The 10,785-nt window shown below is 34.0% G+C and overlaps 1 long non-coding RNA gene across 1 annotated transcript; it reads left to right on the top strand.

Annotated features, from left to right (window-relative positions):
- Window positions 1-668: 668 nt before the first annotated feature.
- LOC108369529 (uncharacterized) lies at window positions 669-9,999 on the top strand. Its single transcript, XR_001848529.1, has 4 exons — window positions 669-744; window positions 2,379-2,384; window positions 6,044-6,045; window positions 9,988-9,999. It is a non-coding gene; the product is annotated as an uncharacterized LOC108369529 (long non-coding RNA).
- The last annotated feature ends 786 nt before the right edge of the window (window positions 10,000-10,785 follow it).

The raw sequence follows: 10,785 nt of genomic DNA, 5'->3' as shown, positions 1-10,785 counted from the left end.
CTAGAGGTGGGTAACTCAACTCAGAGTTGAGTTATTGAGTTGATTCCTATAAGTGAATCGGTAACTCAGACTCCCTGTCCAAAAAAAATGTAACTCAGTAACTCAGTTGATGCCGTAGGGCTCACATGAATCAATTGAATCATAGTGGCTCATATTTGTCCATATAACTCTCTCGCTTCGCCACAGTGTTTAGCATGGCAAAGTCTTGCATTTTGTTTTTGCACGAGGCGAATTTATACAAGGTGGTGGCAAGAATACAACAACAACAACCACATGTATTTTGTATTGCGGGTGTTATGTCAAATCTCAAAAATTTGTACAATTTCGTTTTTTTTTAGTTTTTCTCGAATTATGTATGTAAGATATATAAAGATGTGCATATGAAATCAATTGCCTTTCCAACCATATCCATATTTTGAAATTCGGTACAATAATTTTCGAAATATAAGCTTTTGAAAATATTGAAAATTCCACCTTTACCCTCCCCCTAGCACCGCCCCTATTAATTTGCACAAAAAAAAATTACACCTTTAAAATCAGTAGAAAGGAGTTGACCACACCCACTTTAAAGTTGTGTTTTATCTCAACGGCCGCTATACCGTATTTATTTATCAAAACGTGTCTACGATACGAATGAGTGTAACATACAAAGAGTCAAATGAGTTAGTTGAATGAGCTGACTCCTTAAGGTGAGTTGGAGTCATTGAGTCAATTCCTATAAATTTGCAGAGTTACCCACCCTTAGTATGAAAAATTAGAGAATCGAGTTCGCAGAATCGTTTCTCGTCGGATTCGACTCTCTAAAATCGATTATTTCGAGTAAATCCTCGATACTACTATCGATAGTATCCCAGCTCTATATTGCTATATATACCGTGTGACCAGCCACGTATGAGTATTTAGAGTAAAACAAGTTCCTTAGTACTGACCAGAGCTGTGTAAGTGTGAAATCATTTTGAATTTTAAATAAACAATTGTTTTCCAATTCAGTTTTCATTGCCTATTCCTCGCTCAAGATTGAGGTTTATAATTTTTAAATTTTCCATTCACTCAAAGCAGTTATGAATTCACACATCAACATATTCATAGCAAGATTGAAAACACCAATGCCAAATCAAAAAAAGGTTCAACACTGAATGAGTATTGAAAAGGCTGCAATCTTTTATGTGCGTGCATTCTTTAAATCAGTACCAATCATTAGTTCAAAGACTCCCTGGTAAACAACTTTTTGATAAAAAGGCAGAATTTTGACAATTGCTCAATTGTAAAAATTCGAAGCGGAGTTACCCAATTTAAGTTGTTTGGCAGAGGGGATTTTATATCATAAATTTGGGATTATATAAAAAACTGTTGTATTAACATTTACCTTTTAAAAATAGTTAATATCTCATATTAAAAATGTTTAAATTTTAAATTAAATTCGATAAACACTTCGCAAAAACTTTACATTTAGTGAACATATTTTAAAAATATTTAGTGTCTTTATGCATCTGATTACTTCACAATGTAACTAGCCAGCACTATTACAGTTTTCAATATCGGGTGCGATTTTTTCTGATTTAATTCGAACACGGAAATCAAACATTTTTATGTGTAATTTAATGCATATTTAGTGGATACACAATTCGTGTTAGACGTCGTAATGTCTTAAAGGCTTACATTTGTTCAATATAAAGTAACGGTTAAAAGCGATTTGAAAGATTCGTTGGGTATAATAAGAGCTAATAATATATTTCCTACTAGTTTAAAACATTTTGGTTATGTTAAAAGACGCCTAAAGAAGTATTAGGTGTTATTTTTCGTTTAAAAATTTTAAGACTTTAACACATTACGACACTTAACACCTCTTGGGAATCCTCCATATGTGTTTGACCATAAACTATATCGTTGTTTATTTGGGTAAAATTAAAATATATTTCACTGTTCAATATTGGAGTTGGTGTGAAGTATGCAAATGAGAACAACAATTATCAACTTATTGAGCATTAGCCTCATTTATTTAAAAAACAAGACATTTTGCTTGGTAAAATTTCGATTCCAAGAATAAAATGTTTTTAAACAAACGAAAAATTAATAATAAAATGAAGGATTTTAGATACTGTGTAGGGTAGCATGAAATTTTACAATATGCTTAATTGTCAGGTGGTTTTTTGTATCATGAAAACACATAGCAACTGATTTCACACTTACAATGGGATAAACTTAAAACTTCTAATATAAATTAGTTAAATTTAGTTAAGTTTTTTTATCAATTTTAAGTTTTCGTTTGGAATAATTTTAATGAACTAATCTATTTAGAGATCTTTTTAGAAAATTTCCGTACATCCGATATCTATTAAAATTTTAACATCCTCATTTTTTGGAAAAAGAAGTTCAAGATACAAGTTTATGTGCAAAAAATAAATTAAACAATAAAAGTCTCCTAATATATATGGAACATATAATAGAAAAATTTTAATTTCATTACCCAGACTTTATGAATAGCCTACTCTATAAGTAATACTAGAAATTCGGAATTAGTAAGTTCAGTCAAGACGTCATTCAAAAGTTTTGAGGAAAATCACTTTTCTCTTTTGTGAAAATTTGGGACTATCTTATGGGAGTATTGTCGACAAAATGTTAGTCTGTGAATGATTAAAAATTAACGAATAAATGGTTAATCGCGATTAATGATTAAAATTAATTAAGCGATCGCTGTAGGGTAGTGGTTAGAAGTGCGCACTACCATTCCGTAGGGTGAGGGTTCGAGCCCAGTTCCGGCCAACATAAAAAAAGAAAATGTTTTTTGTAATAGAAGTCGGCTCCCTGCAGCAGTCGGCGTAAAACTGTAGGTCCCTCCCCTTTTTGCGACAACATCAAGGCGCATGTCACAATCGGAGGAGTAGCTCCGCCAAACACTAACATATGTCCTCTGCAATAACGGCACGATTCAAAATTTCAGGTTTAGAAAAAGACATAATTTGAAAGCTTACAGTATGACTGCAAATAATCCGGAATAATTACGTCCCAAGACAAATTATTGCTAAATTACGAAACAAAAAATCTTTAATTGGCTCTACTGAAATATTTGAAATTTTGAGTTGTGTCGTTATTGCAGAGGACCATCGATATGTAAACGCCTTTCTATTATTATTAGTAATCATCAATACAATTACAAATTACATAAACCTAGTCACAGCCCTTTTTTGTATCCGACGCTTCCAGAAATCACATAATACATAAAATAAATAAAAAGCTGTTTTGAATAATATTACATAAAAAGGAAACTGTTAAAAATAAGTGCGCTGGAGTACAGAGATTTAGAACCCATTTAGTTCCTAAAATGTTTGTTTGCAACACATAGCAATAAAGATGCACATCAAATAGCTAAGAATGATGAAGGAGATCGATTCAGACATGCCTGTTTAACTGGCCGTGCGTGCACAAAACAAGCACATGTAAAATTAGGGCCTATTCAAGTATTATGTAACCACCACGCGGGGGTCTTGGTTTGCTTATTTTTAATGGCGAGGGGCAACATTTCTTCAAATAAGTAAACCATTAACCACACACGCACAAATTTTGCCTGCAATTTCGATCACAATTGAATACTGCACTTCACCCTCGTTTCGAATTTTTGAAAGCGTTTTTTAAGCTATTTAGTGATTTAACACTTCTTGGAGGCGCTTGGTATTGTAAAAAAACTATGCGCAATTTGATCCCCAACTATAGTTTTTAGTAAAGAACGCCCGTTTGCTTTAAATTTGTAAAATTACAATTATTTTTTTACCAAATATAAACATTTTTATATCTATTTATTAAAGTAATAATTTCCAATAATAATTTATTTAATTAATACTTTATTAAAACACAAATTTTAAGTGCAAATACATTTGTAAAACTATTTATCAGAAAATGTTATTAATTGTTCGCACTATAGTTTTCATGCATTTTGAGAACAAATAATCGAGGATGTATACATACAAATGTATAGCATGTACTTACGGCGGCAGCCTTAGCAGTGATTATATGTCCGTACTTCCACTTCATAGGCCCATTGTTAGATCCCTGGTCAAATCATAACCCAAAATAGCAGTCGTCCTTCGGCACGCAATGGCAAACCCTCAAGTATACTTCTGCCTTGAAAACTCTTCTTATAAAATCATTTGGCGTTCGGAGTCAGCCTTAAATATGTAGCTGTCTGCATTTGTGTCACAACAACAGAACTCATGCCTCAAGTTTGAGGAGAAGCTCGGCCATATTTATTTGTTTACTTATTTTAAGGTAGATGGAAATCTTCTGGTTTCACATTTTGAGTACAAAAAACTCAACCCTGATACAACAAATACTGAATGATAATGACAGATTGCAATCACATAAACGTACGATCATACATGATTGAGGTTTTCTTTTGCATTCACATTCTCTATGTGAATGGGTGTCAACCATTCCATAAGACACTACATATTTTGTGTTTACAATTTGTAACCAATCTCAAGAGTGGTTGTTAAATATTTGAAATCAAACAATCACATTTTTGAAACGAAAAAAATTAGAATACACACTCAATTGATTCAATCATTACACAGCTTTGGTATTGACCAACTAAATTTTTCTGCGACTTACATTGCTCAGTTTGGAAGTACTTAGTTAGAAGACTGGCGAATGGCTTCCACCGATTTTCCGTCATGTTGTCCCTGTCCTGAGTAATTCAAATAATAAGACTTCAGTTTCTTTCTAAATGTTAGTTTTAGATAGGGTTGCCAGACGTACCCCATTGGGGGGGACATGCCCTATTTTGACTTTTTGTCCCCCCTTGTTGCGTAGGTTCCCCATTTTTGCCCGAAATCGTTCACTTTTCGCTTGTTTCCGCGTGTTTGTATTGTTCGACTTCAAAAGGCGATTAGTTGAATCAAAGCTGAACGAAAAGTACCATTTTGTTTTGAAAATATTCTTATGCCATATTTAAGGCTAAATATGTATGTTCGTATTCTTCCACTTTCACCGGCGATTAGTTGAATCAAAGTTTAATGAAAAGTATAATTTTTATTTGAAAATGTGCATATGGTAAAATTTTTCTCTTTAACATTACAGTCGCACGTATATTTCTGTTTATATATCTCAAACGTAGTGCAAAAACCGAAAGTTCTTCATTTATCCCAATAATAAACCCCAAAAGCTACATTTTATATACAAACACTTGTTTCCTATCTTTTGTTGTTTTATAGATAATAGTGGTTTTAAGTGGTATTTAACGTTATATTTTTTGGAAGACAGTTATACATAAGGTCACGAAATGTCGTACAAAAAAAGAAAATTTTTGGTTTGCTTTTGAATACGGCTTCATCGAGTGCGACATAAAGACCGAGGTATAAATACTTGACAGAAATATGTGTTGAATCAAATCAGCTTTTTGTTAATGCGGTTCTTGCGTAGGTATAAACAAGGAATATGAGAAATCTATAAACCAAAATATGCAGTATTTAACATTACTTACCATTCTTGACTATCACTCCTATTCTGCAACTCTTTCGTTTCGAGTTTCGCTACGAATCGTAGAAATAGTATGCTGCAATCCGAATCGTATTTTCGAACTTTCGAAATTCGTAACAATGGCATGCCTAAAAACGAACGAGTAAGCTTTTTTGCGTAATTTTGTACGAAAACAATTCTGTGTCGGAGGCGAAATCGTGTAATCAAAGGATTAAAATTTTATTTAAAATAAATGTTTCCGATTTCCGAGTACCGAGCTTATTAATAAATTCGGTTTGCACTATGCACTTTTTTTGCAAATTTCGACGTGGGTTCTGCGCAAAAATACTGTGGACGGCGTAGCCGGAGTGATATGCACAAGAAATGTTGTATACCTTTGACATGCGGAAGCCCCTCTTCTCCGGCAACACAGAAAGGAGAATTCTACTTAGTAACGGTTATAATCCCTAAGCGCGGCCGAAAGCAGAAGCAAATGCAAAAGGTGGTGGACCTAACAAAGTGCATGTTTTCAATGGCTTGGAAGAAGATGTTATTGCATCTGGATTGAGAACTATTTCTTTAGGCATAGGAGTAGTTCTGGCTTGTGGTTCAACAATTCAACCAGAAGCTGACATAGATTCGCCCATGGTTACTATGCCCGACAGCTCCGCATACCTTTGTGAATCCATTACCATAGCGCCCGCTTACTCTGCTGCTATAATTGCAAATACATCAGAATCCATAATTTTTCTCAAAATATGTAAAATTAACCAATTTTACAATAAATAAGCGCATGATAAGTGTTTTTTTAATTCCTTTCAACTTTGTTTTACTTCATTCAGCTATCTTCGAAAAGCAACTGATAGCTGGCAATGCTGCACATGTTTCCGCAAGGGCTGCAGTATGTGGATTTTTGTTTTCGTAGCGTAGCTACGAATTGCGAATTACGAAAATTCGTGTTCTAGAATAAGTAGTGATGGCACGATTAATCGAATAACCGATTATAATCAGTTATTTTCATTCGGTTAACGATTTAATTCTATCGAAATTTTTCTTTCGATTAATCGGGCGATTAACCGATTAATTTTTCAAAATAATCGAAAAGAAACCATCAAAAATTTACTAATTTACGCACACAATAATGTATGAATCAAAATAAGTTGACATGTTTTTTACACTCTCGTATTCTGCAAATTTTTTAAACAATATTATTGCCAAAAGCCGCAACACAAGCTTAACCTAAGTAGCTACTAAAAAATCACAACCCAGGTANGTTCGGTGTTGCGCATTTTCCTTTTTTTTATATGGAAGAAAATAACCGAACAGAAAAATACCAAAAATCAGCGGTAAGTGCCAGATACTTAAGTCTTGGAATTTTTCATACAAAAATTTTATGGGATACAAAACTGATCACTGAAAATCTTTTTAAGAAATCTAATTTAAAAGGTGGAATTTTTTTTTTTTTTTCTTTAATATTGCACAAAGTTTGATATATTTATATTTATAAGTTTTTTTTTGCTAAAGAATAAGCTATATTTAAAAAATAACTAAAATAAAATAACCCAAAAAAAATCTTGTCGTGCACTATAATTTTGACACGGGGTGTAAGCTAGTTTCTATAACTGATAAATGGTTTTTATCAATTTTCGATTTTAATCGAAATGACCGATTAATCGGTTAATTTCTTACGATTAATTGCAATTATTAATCGAATGCTTTCGATTAATCAATTAACCGATTAATCGATTATTAAATTTTTTTTGCCATCACTAAGAATAAGGGGGTATAATTTTCAATTTGATCGCATGCGAGGCACAAGAGAAGAGAACGCGCACCGCATACTTTGTATATCAATCGGCACTTGTTTCAGGATGCCTTAAGACGTATATCAAAAAAATGTATCAAGAGTTGAAGGGTGAGTCAAAGAAATATTTTTTTTCACTCGTTCCCAAAATTTTGACCATATGGAAACTGTGCATAAGAAATAATGCATATGAAAAAAAACCGAAATAATGCAAACGAAAAACCCAAATAATGCATATATGCACAGTTTCGGTAGAAAACCGCTATAATCCATAATTCAACAAAAACAGTTACTGGGTTACTTTGCCGAATATTGCTTAATGTCTAAAATAATTTCTCATTCTTTCAATTAATCCCTACTACTACTACTACTACTATTTTTTATCTTTTTTCTTTAATACCTTCTACAACTTCAATTTTTCTTACCACTAAATTTGGATTGATATGGTTTTTGTTAGATATTGAGCTATACTTTTATAAAGAAATAATGAAAAATTAAAACAAAAATAGCCGAAACTGGCCAAAATGGTGAGGGATTAATACGTACATACCTGTAGTATCCATTTTTAATAGCAAAACAAAAACAACAAAAAACAAAAAAATTATAGCTTTCAAAACATTGTGAATATTTAAAAAAAGGTATAGTGGAGCGAGCGTATTTATTTATGCTGCGGTAAAAATAAAAGCACTACAATTAAAAATAATATTTTTTGCAACTTATATTTATTTCCTTATTTTTAATAATGTTTTTAAAATATAATTCCATCTATTAAAGAAACGACATATATAAAAGTTGCAAAATATATTATTTTTAATTGTGTTTCTATTATTTTTACCGTAACTGTACCTGCAAATGAATTCAAAACTAAAGAACTTTACTTTCTATTAAATTTAAAAATGACTATGCGAACAAATGTTAGATAGGGCATTTCTATATTCAGGTAACCATATCTATTTATATATTTTTGTAATAAAAATAATTTCCGCTTTGTATGGAACAATATATTTTATTGCAAAATAAATACATGCGTACATGTATAGAAAAGAAACAAAACTTATTTTCAATTCACTAATTAATAACAAAAAAAGGTACATGAAGGCACTTACGTAAACATGCAACCATATAAATGCATATAAATAACCACGGAAATTATATTTATAAAAATGTAGTTCATACTTCAACTTGAAGCGTATAACCCACGACAGTCGGGGACTGTCACTCCAGCAAAATCCTCAAAATATCTTTGGGCAATTTGTATGCTGTTACAACAACAACAACTCAAAACATCAAACCAAACAATTTAGAAAATTCACGAAATTTTCACAAAAATTCCTGGTACGCAGTTTTATAGACCATTCAGTTTTAGTAAAATAAAATGTAGTTTTTCATATTTTTATAAAAATAATAACAAACAAATTTAGCTTGCAAAATGTTGTGAATATTTAAAAAATAAACGTTTTGTGCAGACTTTTGTTGTTAAGTGTACATATTTATGTATGTACATATAAAACAATTAAAATTTTCAGCCCCGGAAAAAACACATTTTATTTTACTAAAACTGAATGGCCTATAAAACTGCGTACCAGAAAATAAACATTTTATTTTACTAAAACTGAATGGCCTATAAAACTGCGTACCAGGAATTTTTGTGAAAATTTCGTGAATTTTTCTAAATTGTTTGGTGTGATGTTTTGAGTAATACGCTTCTAGTTGAAGTATGAACTACAATTTTATAAAAAATTAACGAAATATATTTAATATGAAAAAATTGGGAATATTTCAATAAAACCCCTTTGTGAGTAATCATTAATATGCATATATAATGTTGTCAAAATAGGAGAATCATATCGTTGCACATTAACGTACATATATCGTTAACATTAATCAGTCAATATATTAAGCAAGAATTTAAAACTTGCAAGTAAATTCATTTCACTTACACTTGTGATCAGCTAATTAAGCCAGCAACATTTTGGTCAATTTTGGCTATTTTACTTTTGTTTATTTCATGTTTATTATTTTTCCATAAAATCTAGCTCATTATATAACAAACACCATATAAATCCACATTTCAAACTTTGTGCAAAAATTATGAAAAATCTGCAAAGTTTCAGTTAAATTTTCAACTTTTTATTCAGATTTTTTAGAATTTTTTTGAGTATGCAGTTTAATAGCCCACTAAATTCTAGATAATAATGTGCAAGTCTTAAGTAGCTAAAGAATCGTGTTGATTTTTAATAATTTTTTTTCTGGCTCCTGAAGTTGATGGATTTGGTTGGAAATCTTCGATTGTTGTTGTTGTTGTAGCGGCTACAACAACCCCGCCCAGGACGGTTGGTATCTCAGTCGTTGTCGTCAAGTTCCACTAACGGCAACCCTAGGAAGCGTGCAGCTACTGTGGGGTTTGTCCACAGGGACAAGGCCGTTAGGGTTATCGGGTTTTCCGGGCATACGAAGAGATGTTTCGAGTCATGTGGGGTATCTTCGCATGCCGGACACTTATTCGGCACATCCTCATTCAACCTACTCAGGTAGGAGTTCAACCTGCTACAGTAGCCGGAGCGAAGTTGTGCAAGTGTTGTGCGAGTCTCCCGAGGCAGATGAAGCTCCGTCTCGTCTATGTCCGGGGGTGGTATGCCGAGAACGGCATTCACAGGTCTAGAGTCTACATAACTCGAGACTGAGTCCCTGTGAATGCCGTTCAGGGCCAGTCGGTAAGCTGTCGGGTCCAGAGATTGCTTGATGAACCTCTGGACTTCGTCTCTCAGTTCATATAGATGCCTCCTGACGTGCCTAGGCGAGGGCTCTTCTGCAAGCAGCTGTCTGCTTGGGTGGCCACTTCTGTGGCTCCCGATCAGGAACTGCTTGCAGAGCATTATATTGTGCTCCTTTACGGGGAGCATTTGCGCCTCGCCGTGTAGATGGTGTTCAGGCGACATCAGGAGGCATCCTGTCGCTTTCCTGAGTGCGGTGTTCTGTACAGTCTGTAGCTTCGTCCACTGCGTCCTACTAGTCCCTGGCGACCACACTGGCGCTGCGTAGTTCAGAACCGGCCGGCCTATTGCCTTGTATGTTGCCAGCAACGTTTCTTTGTCTTTGCCCCAAGTACTGCCGGCTAGCGACTTGAGGACCTTGTTGCGGCTCTGTACTTTATTGACAATAGCGGTTGAGTGCGCAGAGAAGAGGAGCAGGCTGTCGAATGTTACTCCGAGTATTTTGGGGTTATTCACCGTCGGAATTGGTGTGTCATCGACGTGAATCCCCAGCGGTAGCCTGACCTCCTTCGTCCAGGTTGTGAACAGGGTCGCGGAGGATTTCGTAGGGGAGAGGGCTAGACACGTTGCAGTGAAGAAGCGAGAAAGTTCGGAGAGATACCCGTTTACTTTCGAACACAGATCATCAATTCCATTCCCAGTCGCCATGATCGAGCAATCGTCGGCATAAGAGACAATCGAGACTCCCTCTGGTGGTTGAGGGAGCTTTGAAATGTAAAAGTTAAACAGTAGCGGGGAAAGGACACCACCCTGAGG

The sequence above is a fragment of the Rhagoletis zephyria genome, unplaced genomic scaffold (assembly GCF_001687245.7).
Source record: "Rhagoletis zephyria isolate East Lansing unplaced genomic scaffold, Rhagoletis_zephyria_1.1 Rzeph_scaffold_03725, whole genome shotgun sequence".
NCBI lineage: Eukaryota > Metazoa > Arthropoda > Insecta > Diptera > Tephritidae > Rhagoletis > Rhagoletis zephyria.
This window is presented reverse-complemented; position numbering and strand designations above follow the sequence as displayed.